Source organism: Pan troglodytes, chromosome 18, assembly GCF_028858775.2.
Source record: "Pan troglodytes isolate AG18354 chromosome 18, NHGRI_mPanTro3-v2.0_pri, whole genome shotgun sequence".
Classification (NCBI taxonomy): Eukaryota; Metazoa; Chordata; class Mammalia; order Primates; family Hominidae; genus Pan; species Pan troglodytes.
Genome location: NC_072416.2, coordinates 62,921,134 through 62,938,456, shown reverse-complemented (window position 1 = coordinate 62,938,456; position 17,323 = coordinate 62,921,134). Strand labels below are relative to the sequence as shown.

Genomic DNA, 17,323 nt, shown 5'->3' with positions numbered 1-17,323 from the left:
CCTAACAATATATTATATGTATTTTTTATGTTACCAGTTTTCCATAAGCACCATTTTAATGGCTACCTAACAGTCCATCATATGGATGTGTTATCATTTAATCATTTCTTTTATTATCAATTTAGTTTTTTACCATATCAACAAAGTGAGAAGCTATGGTGTGATAAGCATATTCTTGCAAATATATTTATACATATTTATTTTCCCCTATGTCTTAAGTTATTTCATTTGGATAGATTTCTGGGAGTGGAATTGCTGGCTCATAATAACCTTGTATGAACATTTTTAAGACTCTGGATCCATTAATGCCAAATTGCTTTGTAAGACATTCACATCAATTTATATTCCCATGTGGTATGTGGGAGTTCTTAGAAAGATAAATACTAAGACACAGAGAAAGTAAGTATGCCAGAGTCTCTAGGTAAGAATTAATGGAATGAGCTCCAGGGAATCACCAAAGAGATAAAAGGAAATAAAATTACATTAGTGTTGTACAAACCGAGACTATTCTTTTCATATACCTGAAAAATAAATATTTGTTTATTCTCAGGTTATCACCATTGTTTGAGATCTGACTTCCATGATACCACCCCATGACATCTTCTCACATCTCTCCAATCAAAATGTGCCATTCTTTTTCTCTTGCATCTCCCTTCAGAACCTTTCCTCTCACCCCTCTTTTTAAAGTTAGTTCTATTCATAGTGCCTTCTCAGGCCCAGGTTCAGCACAGGTGCTCGGACAATGATGGTTGGTTGATATTTGCATGTCCTAAGGCTACGAGGCCATGAAAAGAAAGTAATCAAGAAGAAAGATTAGCTGGGAGGGTCATGGAAGGAGAGGGTGAACTTAGTGGTTCAGTTTACAGTGCAAGCTTTGCTTTCTCTTTGGTCATGATAAAGACGTAATTGACATGGAGATTTTCTGAAGCCATTAATGAGGAGATAGTAAAGAGAACTGTTATAGCCAAATGCGGATAAGGCTGAAGTCATCCCACATGTGGGGAGATGAGATTGAACAACTCACTTTTGAGAAGTGAGCTAGTGTCTGTGTACGTGATAGCATCTACTGGGGGTCCTAACCAGACCACTCTCCTGCAGGTGGTGCTGGGGATGGGGGAGAGCGTTTCTGAAGGGAATGAGCACTCCAGCTGTCAGTCATCCTGGGAAGATGTCATCTTGGGTGGGAAAGAACTGGGTTGAGGAACCTGGCTTGTTTCTGTAGAGGCAAGTTAGTGTGGCCTATGTCCCCAGGAGGAGAAACATAGGTAGAATTCTCTTCTACACTAATTAGATTTTTAGCACAATCTTCACAAACATTGAGAGGCATATCTCAGTGAGCCTTTGTAGATTTCAGAAAAAGGCACATTCCAGGAAAGGAAGAAAGGAAGACAGAGGACAGCAGAGGACTGGCATGCATGGAGTCATCATCTTGACATGACTGACTCCTTAAGAGTCACTGTTGGAGAGTGAGCAGAAGTCTTCAGAATGAGGAGGTACGGGAAAGGGCATGGGATCTGCTCCTGCACATACCTGGTGCATCACCTTGGGGACCACTCAGGAAGAGCTGGTGATTCCATTAGACATGGTCAATTTCCAAACATAAAGGATGGAAGAAATAGTTGCCACTGTAACTCGTGTTCCATAGCAATGCCATAAGGACAAAATGAATTGCTTTATTCAGGTTTTTCTCCTCCTCCTGCTACAGGATTTTTACATATGTAGACTTAGTACTTCATCACATTTGCCTTATAGATTCATTCTATATTCATGTATATTATCATGTGAAGAGATTATTTATATATAATTTATATAAACATAAGTATTAAATCCTGGGTCAGGAAAGCCAGAATTGGCTGATATGGTTTGGCTGTGTCCCCACCCAAATCTCATCTTGAATTGTAGCTCCCATAATTCCCATGTGTTGCAGGAGGGGCCTGGTGGGAGATAATTGAATCATGGGGGTGGTTTTCCCTTGTACTGTTGTCATGGTAGTGATAAGTCTCATGAGATCTGATGGTTTTATAAGGGGAATCTCCTTTCACTTGGCTGTCATTCTCTCCTTGCCTCCCGCCATGTGAGACCTGGCTTTGCTCCTCCTCACCTTCCACCATGATTGTGAGGTCTCCCAGCCACTGTGAGTTCATTAAGCCTCTTTTTCTCTATAAATTACCCAGTCTCAGGTATGTCTTTATTAGCAGCATGACAACAGACTAATACACTGGCCATCTATAAAGAAAAGTTTAAAGAAAATAAAAAAACTTAAAGAGATAGAAATTGACCCCTCGTTGGCTGGGTGCGGTGGCTCATGCCTGTAATCCCAGCACTTTGGGAGGCTGAGGCAGGTGGATCACGAGGTCAGGAGATCGAGACCATCTTGGCCAACACAGTAAAACCCGGTCTCTACTAAAAATACAAAAAATTAGCCAGACGTGATGGTGGGTGCCTGTAGTCCCAGCTACTCGGTAGGCTGAGGCAGGAGAAGGTTGTGAACCCCAGAGGTGGAACTTGCAGTCAGCCTAGATCGTGCCACTGCACTCCACTCTGGGCTATAGAGCAAGACTCTATCTCACAGAAAAAAGAAAGAAAAAGAAAAGAAATTGACCCCTCATCTCTTGTAAGAAAATTTTAAAAAGTAAAATATAAATTGTATAAAATGAATTAATTAAGATGCTAAGGATGTAGAAATGCTAGAGATCTGAACACATTTACAAAGTAAAGGGAAAACATTTTATTAAAAGGTTTATACATAGCCTTTGGATGTGGTTGATATTATAGGTGATTGAATCATGTTATTTAATGTTGACCTGATACATTCACTGCTAATTAAATATGTTTAAAATTAAAGCAAATTATCTTGAAGCGGAGGGACAAAGGCAAACTTGAAGAACAAAGACTTTTCAAAACATCAGAAAGACTGACATGATTTAAGTGTGTGTTGGGGAGACAGTGCAATCCATTTAGGGGGCAAAATATACCTTATGGAGATGAGAAGGAGAACACTTGAAGGAAAAACATAACTCCAATAATACAAGGTTTTTAAAAATTAATAACACCTTTGTTATAGTTCATGTTGTTAAGATAATAAATATAAATATGTAATATAAAAATAAGCTTTTTAAATAAAAACGTTTTCAGGATGCAATTAAATGCCATGAAATTTCACAAAACATATGACATTCATTTGAGAAGTTGCTATCATTAATTACTTACATAATTTAGGTAAACTTAACTACCAGATGGACTGTTCCCTCTATCAGGAGAGTATTTTCTATCTCTGCATGAACAAATGCCACCAATTTTCAGTTATGTTCCAAATCATAGACTCCCTCCTTGATCAGCAGTACTTTATATTTCTATGTCACTTGGCACTTAATTACATTTTTTTTAAAATTTAGAGTCAGCTTCTCCTCTGGAGACCCTAATTTAGTGTTTTTGTATTTAGTGAGTGTTTGGTAAACACAGGCCAAATGAAAGCAGGAGAAAACCTTGTCATTTCAAAGAGTTTCTCATGAATTTCAGCTTCAGTAATGTATCAGTTGTGAAAGTTCCATTTGCAAATTTAAACTGAAGTAGAATTACCTTGATCTCCTTCAGTTTCAATGTTTCATAGCCCTGTGAATCAAACTGAAAATAAATAGCCCCACTGGTGGGCTTTGATTGACACAGCCCATCTATTCTGGGCAAAGTTCTGTGCTCAGCATGGAGATGGCTGAATCAATAGAACACTAAAGCTTCAAGCCCATCTTGGAGATGTTTGAATGCCCAAATGGAAATGTTGACCTTTTCTTGTTGGAAACTCAGTCCTCCATTTAATGAAGTTGCAGCTGCAAAGAAAAGTACATGGTTAGCTGGACTCAGAAAATACTTTTGTACTGATTGGATGTTGATAGTTCCTGATATCAAATCCCTTACCCTGATGCTGTTATTCCAGGCCATCATTAGAGGGCATGACCTTGAATGGCCTGGTCTGTAACTCCTATTTCAAGCAGAGGCAAGAGAAATAAGATTTCAGGACGACCAGCTAAGAGACACATCATCCTTTCGTTCTCCAAGGGACTCAAATGTATATCAAACAAGACATAGAAAAGCTCTAACCTGAGAGGTTGTGAAGGAGATTAAAAAACAACAACTTTCTGGCTTCCCTCTGCTCTCCAGGAAATTAAAAGGAAACTTGTTCCTGGAACACACTGATGTTAGAAATGGATGTGGAGGCATCACTTTCCCTGGGATAAGTGTGAGGTCCAGAGATTGTTTTTGTGAAAGCTTTGACATTTAGGGGAAAACCAGATTTCCTTGATATTTCCAGTTATGAAGAACATGGTGCCTTGAAAATCAGACACTTCACTTTGGGTTCCTAACTGTTGAAGTACCAGGGCTGGTGGCAGTTTCTGCATCTCATGAAGTGGAGAGTTTACCACTCAGTGGGAATAAGCCCCTCTAATTCCTTTGAGTTGTTTCTGGGCAGAGAGATAGGCCTTTTTCCCTGACTTCAGAAGGCTGAAATAGTGTTTAAGGTCAGAAATTTAAGGAAATGGGATCTAGTTTGATATAAAGACTGAAGTTTTGTTTGTTTGTTTTTAAATGGTTAGATCAGAGGCATCCAATAATGAACTGAACCATCTTTGGAAGGAAAGGAATGAGTTGCTCACCCTCAGAGGCATTCAGACCTAAGTGTTCAGAAAGACTTTGCTAGAACTTTATCAAGATATTAAAGATGCTGGTGAGCAGGGAATGGTGAAGGCAGTGACCTGAGTGTCCCTCAAGGCCCACTTCAACACTAGAGGCTAAAACTTAATTTCATCACCTATAAAATGGGGCTTTAGAAACATCCCTCCATCACAAAGCATCTGTGAGGATCACATGAGGCTGCATATATGCAGTGCCCAGCACAGTTCCACACCTACTGTGGGATCTCAAGTAAAGTTAGTGCTCTTCCTCTAAAGAATTCAGCTCTGACAGAAGCATTGCTGTGCCTGCAGTTCTGATTAAAATTTAAATATATACCATGCTCCAAGATGTCTACCTGAAATGTCTTAGGAAAGAGGAGTTTTAATAAATATACATGCTTACAATGGTTATATACTGACATTTAAAAGCAATAATATTTGAACTGAGCAAGGAAAAAGGCTGGCACCCCAACGTGACTGCCCTGCATAATCACCTCGGCCCTTTTCTTGTTCACAAGGCAAGATTATGCACCCGAGCTCAGCACGGCACTACTTGCTTTGTTTGCAGGTGAAATCTAAATCCAATGCCAGCCATTGATTTCTTATTGCTCTGTTTGTTTAATGTCACTGTCAGAAACTATAAATAAAAATCTCAATATTTTCTCTATAGCTCTCAAACCTAGACCTCTGATAGGCAGGAAATTCAGTCCTAAGGGGACAGTATCAAAATTAAGTCCTGAGCAGAGACACAAGGTAATCACCCTTTGCTTTGATCCCTAAGGGATGGCTGTATTATGAAATTTCAATGTGTCCAAAAAAGCCATATGCTTAACATATCTTTTGTCCACAAGTTAATGCATATATTTTATCTAATCCTAAATAAATCGTCAAAAGGAAATACCCTGAAACAAATTAAAATTTTTCTAAAACATGTTTGAATATTACAAGTCAAGTAATATTTTAAAGAATTAGAGGATGCTAGATCTTTTGGATATAAAAAGATATTATAGAGTAGCCAAAACTAACACAGTGTGGTACTTACATGAAATTAGATGGCTGGGTCAATGAGAGACGGAAAACCCATATGTGCACTTACCCATATGGCTTCAAACTATCATTGTGTAATTGAATGGAAGGGGCCATTTTATAAATGGCATTTGTAAAATTAGCTAATCTTTGAGGGAATGAAAATTACAATAAATCCTTTGCATTTACCTACCAATATAAACCCCTGATGGATAAAGGGCTTATAATAAAATAATCTAAGCATAAAAAGTTAGAATAAAATTAACACTTTATGAGATCTTTGGAAGAGAAAGTGCTTGTAAGTTTCAAAGTGATAAAAAACCTTAAAGGAAAAAATCTAAGAGTTTTTCTCTCATAAAATGAAAATTTTCTCTATAGTAAAATAAAAACAAAATTTAAAAGTTGGATTCAGAATAAAATGCTTAAAAATCATCAGTGCGGGTGACAATATTTGATACCAGTAGAATTCGTACATATTTATAGTAAAAATTATCTCAGATTTTAATAGATATATTAGTAAAAAAAAAGTCCCAAGTAAGAAAGAGTAAAGAGTAATCAGAAATGAGGAAAGAAATGGAATGTTTTCATCTGCTATGATAACCAAAACCAGAGAGATGGAGTAATTGGATATATTAAATTTGTGGTGAATTGGTAAATTGCTATGTATTGGGGATGATGGAAATCCGTAGAAACACTTCAGAAAGTAATATATAAAGCATCAAGAGCCGTAAAAATTTCCAAGTCTTTTTAAGCACTAATCAAATAATTAATATTAAGGAAATTATTTAATGGATTAAAATTGTAACATCTCCAGTTGTCCTTCGGAGCATTGTCAGAAACTTAAAAAGCAGAATAAGCAGGGAAATGTAAGCACATTTACAATACCGTCCAGTTTAGAAGAAGGCTCAGCTCAAGCCATTGAACATATGTGTATGCGGCAGGTTTCAAGAGGAAGCCTTTCTAACACTGACACTCTGAGATATTTGACACAGTTTTTGGAGGGAGCCTTGGGAATTTAAATGATATAACCTAATTATTTTCAGCCCTGGCTACACATCAGTAGAAAAAAGGAATTTTTTTTTTTTTTTTTTTAAATACTGATGCCTGGGTTCCACTTTTAACAAATTAAATCAGAATTTCTTGGGAATGTAGCCCAGGATTCTGTAACCCTTAAAAGTCCCCCAAGTGATTTTAATGTGCAGCCAAGAGTAAGATCCTATGCCAAGTAAGCATGCAAATATCATCAGATCTCTTCCTATAAAATCCCAGGAATATAGGGCTCCACCACCCCCGTCCCTCTTTATCTTCTAAACTAGAGACAAAACCAGACTACCTTGGGCCTCAGTAAAGTTAAATAAGAGAAAATGTTTATTTTGTATTTATTTATTTATTTACACATTTGTGTGTTTATAATCTTAAAATTAATACTACATGGATTATCACATTTTCTCATTATAAATTTTTCTGAATATAAAATGAACTTATGCTCATATTGAAGTTTAAAAAACATGAATGTAGAACTCGAAATCACCTGAAACTTCTCAGCTTGAAAAAACATCTATGAATCTTTTGGTAGATTGTTTTTTCCCTCTATCTCTTTTTGTGTGGGAGTTTGTATGCATTTTTTTCACAATTAATATTATGCTATGTATAAAGTTTTCATAGTGTGTTTTCTTCATCAAATCTTTTATTTTCTTTCCCTATATTAATAAGAAATTTTAATAAATAATTTGAATTGCTTTCTATTGGTTGCTAGTTTTTTTTCATTTAAAAATTTTTAATTGTGTGAAGTGAAATAATGAAATTGCCTGCCTTGTATATGGTTACATATAAATAAGAATAATAGTATTTAATCATACTTAGCCTCAGGGAGACTATGAGGTTCAGGTATGATTAAACATTATTATCCATCTGTATTTATTAATATATAGAGATATTAATAATGTATTACTCATCAGAAAAGTAGAGTACAAAACATGTATAATCTATTCCAATCACAGAAAATATGCATAATATATTCTTGTAACTGCATAAGAAAATTGTGAAAAGATGTGCAACAGAAATATACAGTACACTCCATTCCGAATGATGTTGAATCACGAATGATTTTTTAAATGCTTTTCAATATGTTTTAGAATTTGAAATAAATATGTCTTATTTATATAACATAAATAAAAGCATGGCTAATAAAATAAAAAGAAAAAGAACATTTTATTGAGAAAAGGTGGTAAATGGAAAACAACCACTTATTTACCTGCTACTAAATTCCAAAGATCTATTAATAAATACAGATGGAACATCACTGTCATTGTAAAGCCTGAATAATATTACATCATAGGAATGTACCATTATTAACCTAAAGTTTCTTTTTCAACATTTTCAGAATTTGAAAAGATTATGAGATAATAAAAAACTGCCTATCTCTATATATTTACCCAAGGATTGATGGACGAATGGGTGGATGGATGGATGGGTGAATTGACAGGATTTTTTGAGATAGTGTCTCACTCTGTCATCCAGGCTGGAGTGCAGTGGTGCAATCTCAGCTCACTGCAGCCTCGACCTCCCAGGTTCAGGGGATCCTCCCATCTCAGCCTCCCTAGTAGCTGGAACCACAGGGGCATACCACCATGCCCAGCTAAATTTTTTTTTTTTTTTTTTGGTAGAGATGGGGTTTTGCCATGTTGCCCAGGCTGTTCTCAAACTCCTGAGCTTAAGTGATCTGCCTATCTTAGCCTCCCAAGGTGCTGGAATTACAGGTGTGTGCCATAACACATGGCATTATTTATTTAATATAAATCCCTAGGGGTTCTATAGGCATTCTGTGCATTTTTAAATTTTTCAACCATGTTATTAACATACTTGGGTAGAATAATTTTTGCTCCTGTATGGTACATGAGAGTGCCTGTTTCCCCACACCCTTACCAGCACTAGGTATTATGTTTCTTCTGCATGCATACATGCTTTCATTCATTCACTTATTCATTCATTCATTCATATTTGCCAACTGAGAATCTTATCATATCATATTTTGATTTTCATGCATTTGATTACTAGGGAAGTTGAGAATAATCTCATAGACTTGGTAGCCAGTGTATTTTTTATTTTGTGCTCAGAGTGTCTTGCGTCTCCCAACAATACTGTATTGCTCCTCGAAAGCTTAATTTTGCGTTTCTATCTCTGTGTTGCTACTAGAATCTCAGACGTTCTGTTTATAACAATAAGAACCGAAGGCTCTCAGTGGTAGCTTTGGAAAGAATCAGAAATCATCTAAATATATGTAAGGCAGTAAGGGAGCCTGACGCAGCCAAATGTCTGATCCTTGTCTCCGCGTTTTTTTGCCTGAGAATCCTGCCGCTGGTGAGCCAAATTCCCTTGGGAAGAGAGAGCTTGTCTGATGTGTTTCCTGTCTAGCAGCTGTGTGGGTGTTGGCTCAGCTACACCAGAGCCCCGCTGGGATCAGGATTTCTCCTTTCTTAGCTGGTTCCTGCTGCTAGGGCATGAGAGGCTGGGAAGGGAGGACTGGGCTGTCTCCTGCTTCAGCCAACAAAGTGAATCAGACAGAGAATGAGGCTGGATTCATCAAGGGTGAGTGGGAGAGAGCATCATCAAGGTCTTTTAAATCAGACAGGGTAAGACGCCATCCTTATGGAGAGAAAGCTGGGCTACTGGTTATGAAACTTCTATGCATTGCAGTATGTGATGATGGGCTTTCCATCTGCCATTCCACCTTTGCAACTTGACTGGCAAGAGGGGTGTATTACAGCTGCCACTCAGAGGTAGTGAAACAGCCTGGAGCTTAGCTGTTTCTTCCTCCCATGATTCTGATTCTTTCTGGCTTCTAACTGCCCTGTTTCCCCAAACCCTTGCAGATTAAGGACCCCATAAGGAATTCACTGGTGTCTTCCGCTTATGTGTGAGACGGCACCTGTCTCCTCATGCTTTCAGCCCCTGTGGTTGGGAGCCAGGGGTTCTTCCCAAGCCAGAAGCAGCAGGTTAACAGAAAGGCTTGAGGGCTGTGTCCTGCATGGCTTTCCTCACTTCTTCTATGGGATTCGCCAGAAATGAGCCTTACCTTTCCCCTCAGTGGGACTTGAGGGTAAAGTAAAAATGATCAATTTGTTCCCCCTTAAGTCTTTATACTACTTGTTGTGTGTTCTTAAGAGGTTTTCTTACCACTCTGTGCCTCTGGATACGGAAGCTCAGAACACACAAAGCGTAGATAACTAAGCCACCTTCACAAACTAGTCTAGAACTAATTTCACTTCTCCCCTTCCCAAATCCTATAGACCCATGGAAGGTTCAGCTGAGATTTAAAACCAAACAGCTGAAATTTAAAAAAAAAAAAATTCAAAGGCAAAATAAAAACACACTCAGTTGTTTTGTTTCAACTTTCTGCTGCTGTGAATTTTTTTTTGTTGAGGCCCTGTTTTCTTTGAGCAAAGCTACTCCATAAAATCGGTCTTTGCTTTTTCATATCTCATGTGGCACATATAAAAGAGTATGTTTTGCTTTTTTGTGGGGGGTCATAGTAAGTATCTTAAGCACTCCTCTGCTATAAAAATTATTTCCTTGTGTTGAAATTTGCCTGTCTCACTGCCTATATTTTCCTATAAACTAGGAACTCTTCAGAGAATATACTACCTTGTTTTGATCATTGTAACTCCAACACCTCGTACAGTGCCTAACTTGTAAATAAATAATGTAAATTTAATGGTGAATGTAATGTACTGTAAATTTAATGGTGAATGAATAAATGAATGAATGAATAAATGGTGAATGACTAAATGAATGGTGAATGAATAAATGAAGATATACTGCTTATAGTTCCAGTCCTCTGACAATAACATTAAGGGTCAACATTGTCTCTCTCTCTGACAAATCAGCAATCTCAAACAGACAAGTTCTAGAAGCTACATGTGCGGTCTAGAAGCTCACATGCAGCAGTGATCTTTAAGATATCCCATGAACAGAACCTTTCTTTCATAGATGCCTGAGAATAATGGGGACAAGCAGCTAAAGTCACACAAAGCAATAGAGCAATAGGATAGATAGATTGATAGATACTATATTTATATATCTATATCAACACACATATATACCTATTAATATAAACATGTCATGTACTTTCATTCTTATGCGTGTGTGTATATGCAGTTTTTAAAAAAGTGATTCACATGAATTTTAAAGAATATTCATTGAGGGCTAACCTTCCTCCCCTTCTGACTGTCACCCTCCATACTTTGCTAACCTTTGAGGATCACTGATTTTAGAGAGTAGCTATGAGGAGACTAGGATAGATGTCAGGGAGGCCAACCAGAGGCCCTTTTTGGTCATCCAGGATGAAAGTGCCAAAGCCTAGGCCAAGGAAGCATGGAGAGACTTTCTGGGAGGTAAAAATGAGGAGACATTCTTGTTCCTCCTCTTGGAGATGATCATCAATTACAGCACCGTACCTGGATTGAGGAAAACTCTTTATGAGAGCCCAGAGAGACCTTCCTTGATGAGGATACATGCCACAGAGAATACTGTTTCCAGCTATTGAAAACATAGGATTGCAATTTATCAAAAAGCTCTGTAATTTGAAGTGCTCCTGCATTAAGTAGACGACCCCCCCACACACACACAAATGAGCAGAACCAAAGGCTGGTGACACAAAACAGTCCTTCTTCTGATAAATGAAATCGTGCATTTCAGAATAAATCCCCAAGTGCCTCCTGCCCTAGCTATCTGTAGTTCTTTCTCTTATATCCAGTGTCCCCTTTAACACGATCTTTCTTGTCTCTTGTTTGCCTTATAGTACTACAAAATGATCTTTCCCTCTCTTCCTGGCCTTAGCGGGCCAGCTCACTGCCCCCAGAGGAGACTCTGTGCCTTGTGTTTTTTCAGTGGATTTCCCACATGCTTCTGACCTTGACCTCATTCTTCTAAAACAAGGCTTTCTGGCAGCCTTGGCTAGGCTCTTATCTCTCCCATCCATGCAAGGGTGTCAGAATGTCCTAGGGAATCATAAATCAACGGCCCTGTCCTGACATCAGCTCTTTAGAAGCTCTTTGGGTGCCTTGAGTGCATTTGGAGGTCTGGACAGACCGCACTGGGCAGCTTTTATCCACAGACCCTTCCCAGAGCAGTGAGCTGATTGATGGCAAAATGGAGAATTAAACATTTATGCATGGAAGACCAGAAAGACGCAGGAAGAAAAGGGTTTAAGTGCATATGCTTGCAGGACAGACATTATCCTTATCAGCGCTGTGGTTATGCTGAACACCCATTAGTCTCATCGCTATAGACCTTTGAGGAAAATCACCTCCAAGTGACATCTATCTCAGGGTCCACGAATCTTTTTAGGTATTTGAGCTGCCTCTGCATCCAAACAATTGCAAAGGACCTGTGCTCACTTTCTCTTCCTTTAAGATTTGTTGAGTAGGCAAGGCGTGGTGGCTCACCCTGGTAATCCCAGCACTTTGGGAGGTGGAGGCAGGCAGGTCACCAGGTCAGGAGTTTGGGACCAGCCTGGCCAACATAGTGAAACCCCATCTCTACTAAAAATACAAAACATTAGCTGAGCATGGTGGCAAACACCTGTCATCCCAGCTACTTGGGAGGCTGAGGCAGGAGAATCGCTTGAACCCAGGAGGCAGAGGTTGCAGTGAGCTGAGATCGTATCACTGCACTCCAGCCTGGGTGACAGTGCGAGACTCCGTGTCAAAAAAAAAAAAAAATCGTTGAGTAATATCTTGCCTAGTTTATTTACTGATCCCTTCTCTCCTACTTTGACTCTCTAATGAATTGTTTCTACCTGAAAAAAGTAGAGAACTTACCACCTCACTCCAGAGAAGACTCTGAGAGTCAGGGGAGGGAAGAGAATGCCCCACCTTGTCTTGTGGGATGTGTCATGAACAAGACGGGTCACACTCATTCTAGACAAGGTTGGAACTGGAAAGGCAAAATTAATCTCAATAGAAGTAAGAATTTTTTTTAACAATATTACTGCTGCCAGGCAAGTAAAATGCACAGTCTTGGGAGACAATAGGTTCCCCTATACCTGGATGTTTCATAGAAAACTGTCTTAGTAACAACAGAATGGAGGAGTTCCTGTTTTTAATAATGTGCTGGGTGATGTTTAAGGGCCCTCCAAAATCTAAGATTCTAGGAATTTCTTCTGCCTCCATGACACTCTCCAGCTTTCCCTTCATAACATTTTGGGATCAATACTCAAAGGATTTGTTAGCCTTCCATATCTTACAAAAACTGCGGGTGATGGCTGGGTGAAGTGACTCACATCTGTAATTCCAGTGTTGGGGAGACTGATGAGCCCAGGAGTTCAAGACCAGCCTAGGCAACATAGCAGATCCCATCTTTACCAAAAATAAAAATAAAAATAAAAATTAGCCAGGCCTGGTGGCACATGTATTAATCTGAGCTGCTTGGGAGGCTGAGGTGGGAGTATTGTTTGAGGCCAGGAATTGGAGGTTACAGGAAGTTATGATTGTTCCACTGTATGCCATCCTAGGTGACAGAGTGAAAACCTGACTCTAAAACAAAACAACAAAATGGCAGATGATTCCTTCATGGAATTTCATTAGGGAATCGCATTCTTCTGTAATATAGTGCACTTTTTGGATTCCATTTCTTACATGAAGTCCAAAGTAGAACCTATGGCCTTGGATGTCTAATTCCTCAGATTTCTAAATTGATTTAGAAAGGTTACCTGCAAAGTTAAGTAACTGAATTATACTAAGTGGGGAGGTACATTGCATACTTTTTAATAATGACCCGTTAACTTCCTAAGCGTGACAAGAACTTTTCTGATGACATGGCAGCATTCTCAGCCATGGTAAAGAGTGAGGGCATGTTTGAATCCTTCTGTGCCTCCACTCCTGCCTCTGTTTCTCTTTGTCTCTCTGTCTCTTTTTCTATTTCTCTGCTTTCTCTCTTTCTATTAAACTGGGTCATCCTCCTAAATTTGTTACATGAGTGCAGATACCTGGGTACCTTATGTAGCCAGGACGGTATGAGAAGAATCAACCAGAGAACAGGCAAGTGATTGAAAAAGCATTTGGGACTTAGAGCCACAAGAGTCAGCACAAGGTGTGAGCACAGGCTTTGAGGTCTGTTGAAAATAAATTTTAATTCTGGTTTGACCTCTCTATCTCTGAATCTGTTACCTCATTAATAAAATAGAGGTAATTATAAGATTTTAAAAATAGATTAATACCAATAGATACTAGTAGATCCTACAACAATACCTGGGAATAATTGAGATAGGCTAGGTAAGTACTAATATATTATATTACTGAGATAATAACCATCTGCCTTGGTCCATTTTGGCTGCCACAGCAAAATGCCACAGAGTGGGTACCTTATAAACAAAAACTTATTTCTCACAGTTTTTTTTGTTGTTGTTGTTGCTTTTTTTTTTTTTTTTTCAGACAGAGCCTTGCTCTGTCACCCAGGCTGGAGTGCAGTGGTGCAATCTCTGCTCACTACAACCCCCACCTCCCAGGTTCAAGGGATTCTCCTGCCTCAGCCTCAGGAGTAGCTGGGATGACAGGCATGCACCACCATGTCTGGCCAATTTTTGTATTTTTAGTAGACAGGGTTTCATCATGTTGGTCAGGCTGGTCTTGAACTCCTGACCTCAGGTGATCACCTGCCTAGGCCTCCCAAAGTGCTAAGATTACAGGCGTGAGCCACCACGCCTGACCTGTTTCTCACAGTTCTACAGGCTGAGAAACCAATCAAGGTGCTGACAAATTTGGTACGTTGAGGGCCATCTTGTGGTTCATAGAAGGCATCTTTTTGCTGCTTTCTCACACTGCGGAAGGAGAAAACAAGCTCCTACAGGCCTCCCTTATAATGGCACTAATCCTATTCATGAGGGCTCTACCCTCAGTGTGTTTCTCTTGTGGTTCTAAATTCAAATGCTTTTCCAATAATGACCTCCATGGACCTCGCCTCTTAATACTATCACATTGGGGATTAGGTTTCAAAATATGAATTTTGAGGACAGCACAAATATTCAGTCTACAGCACTCTCTTAAAAAGAAAAACTACAGATGATATTTCTTTAGCTAAAGGGCCCATGAGTGTCATACATTTTATAGAATGGTGAGCTATTACAAAAGAAGTGAGCTTACAGAACCAACATATAGGAAATTGGAAGGTGCTCACATTTTCAGGAAGAGTGGTTTTCTGGAACTCAGCAATTCTCTGGGTGGGCATGGTGAATTGGTGATATAGGCTGACCTAGAATACAAGATTGGGAAGAATTTCTTGTTGATAGAATTTGACTTTTACATAAAAGAAGAGCTTAGCTGTCTTTGGAGAAAGATGTATCTTTACAAGTCTGAAGTCAAGTGCCCCGGTAGGTTAAGGATCCTGGGTAGGCAGGAGAAGTAAACGGTACTGGTCCTGGATACACATCAGTTCCTCTGCTGGGGTCTTAGACATATTTTCTTGTGTCTTCACAATTCTGAGAAGTAGGTGCTATTTTTAATGAAGATTATTCTATTTTCAGGAAGCATCTCGGTCAATTTTATTTTAGTTTTTTTAATTATTGTTATTTTTTAAGAATGGATCTTGCTCTGTCATCCAGGCTGGAGTGCAGTGGTGCAATCATAGTTCACTGCAGCCTTGAGTTCCTGGGCTCAAACCATCCTCTCATCTCAGCCTCCCAACATGCTGAGATTACAGACATGAGCTGCTACACCTGGGTCACATCGCATTTTAGAGCAAATGATTTTCTCAAAATGACTAGCTGTTTTGTGACATATGCCTTCCTCTTACCTGCCATAAAATACTTCTATCGAATTCCCTTGTCTTGATGTACTGCAGGTTGGTTCATTCTAACCCAAACTTTGTAGTGTGTGACCTTACCTCCTTTTATCCTTTGCTTTTTAAGATAAACTTTGTCATTCTTATCAGGCGTGTGCACACACTTATGCATCCACGCTCCTTATAGAAGTAATCACATTGCATCATAACTGTCAGTTTGTCTTTCTACTCTTTGAGAGCATAAACAAGGTCTAATCATCTCTGTATATTCATGTCTTAGCATAGTTGTTACATAGAGGACATATTCAAATTGCTGAATATTCGAATTGCTGAATGAATAACTGAATAAATACCTTCTATAATAACTTCTCTTTCTGGATCTTCTTGGCAATCATGATCATCTTTGGTGTCAGGCATACTGGGTGTGGAATAACAGGATTACGAAGTCCACCATTCTATACCAGAGTGAGATGATCTTTTTGATCTTTTTAAGAATATTTTTACAAGGAAGAAATTTCAGATTAATGGGATGCTTTTCTGCCAGCTATGTACATCCTTTAAAAAATAATCGTTTATAAAATTTTCATCCCAGTGCTAGCCAAGCATCTTAAGACACAATCAAGTATGAAGGCATCTCTTGATGATAATGAGGGTGGGTGAAGTGGGAAAACAGTGTTTCTGTAACTCAGGCTGTCTCCAGGATAAAGTATTATCACCCTTCTCGGAAACTACATCAACAGCATTACCATGGGGTCCCCGTGAGACATCTACCCCTACTCATGCACATGCATTATGAAGGGTCTACGCCATTCTGCTGTCAGATGGGCTGGTGGTTAGCAAGTTCAGTCTTAGTGAAAATAACTCTTTGGTATGTGATCTCATATACAAATAGCTATTTATGTCGGGCTTTCCTCTACCTCACCGCATCAAACCACACTCCTTAGAGATTTCTCTCTGGGTTTTAATGTATTAGCAAAGCAGAAGATATCACGTGGTAAAGGAATTTTCTACCTTATGCTGCCATCTGTCGTAATATATGTCTTTCCCTTATTATATGTATCAAGCTACTCAGATACATATGGCTGCATTATATTGGCATTTGTCTTTCTTGAAGAGTTTGGAGACAAATGATACATTTGGAAGATACTTTTAAATAAGGTGTATGAATTCAAAGACAGGGATGGGTATAGCAATAATGACCAAGGGTTTGGTTTCTTCTCTTCTCTTGCTGGAATTTCCAATTGAAAAGACCAAAATTGACATTTCTGTTTCAGAATTACACATGGAGTTCATATAGGGCTAATTCAGAGGGGTGATGAGCTTTGCAATCCTGATCAGTCCTGGTATTCAATCTTACCTTTCTCTCCAACTCTAACAGTGCCTAGTGTATATGTTCAATAAATAATAAGTAGTGTTATCACTATTGCCAGGTCACTTCAAAGCTTGGTGACACAGCCATGTGTCTCAGCCATCCCATACTCCACCTGACTTACATATTCACCCCACTTGGGATGATTATTTGCACTTGGGTCCAATTGTCTGCTGTTGTACTGGAGCTGAGCTCTTTGAACTCATGTTTCATATTGCAAGGCAAAATGTGCTTTACGTGCTTCCACTCTTGCTTGCCTCTCTAGTCTCAACTATGTCTTTCCCTTCTCCTAGTGTCTTCACCATCGTAGAGAACCATCTACAGGCAGGGTGATCTTAGGGAATTTACTTAATTTCTCTGAGCTTCCTTACCTGTATGATGATAATGATCATGGTACCTACCCGAAGGCTGTTGGAAGACTAGTTGAGTACATTCATACAAAGTTCTTATTAGCACTTTATTAATAAGTTGTTCTTTAGTGAAG

General features: G+C 38.8%; 1 long non-coding RNA gene across 7 annotated transcripts in view; it reads left to right on the top strand.

Moving 5' to 3' along the window:
* Positions 1-17,323, top strand: part of LOC134808818 (uncharacterized) — a 243,714-nt gene that overhangs the window by 29,152 nt on the left and 197,239 nt on the right. Inside the window, exon 1 of one of the 7 annotated variants that reach the window (XR_010152634.1) lies at positions 8,900-9,281. The exons of the other annotated variants lie outside the window; for them this stretch is intronic. This is a non-coding gene — a long non-coding RNA (uncharacterized LOC134808818). Of the gene's footprint in view, positions 1-8,899; positions 9,282-17,323 lie in introns of those variants that run through there. 7 annotated transcript variants of the gene reach the window in all.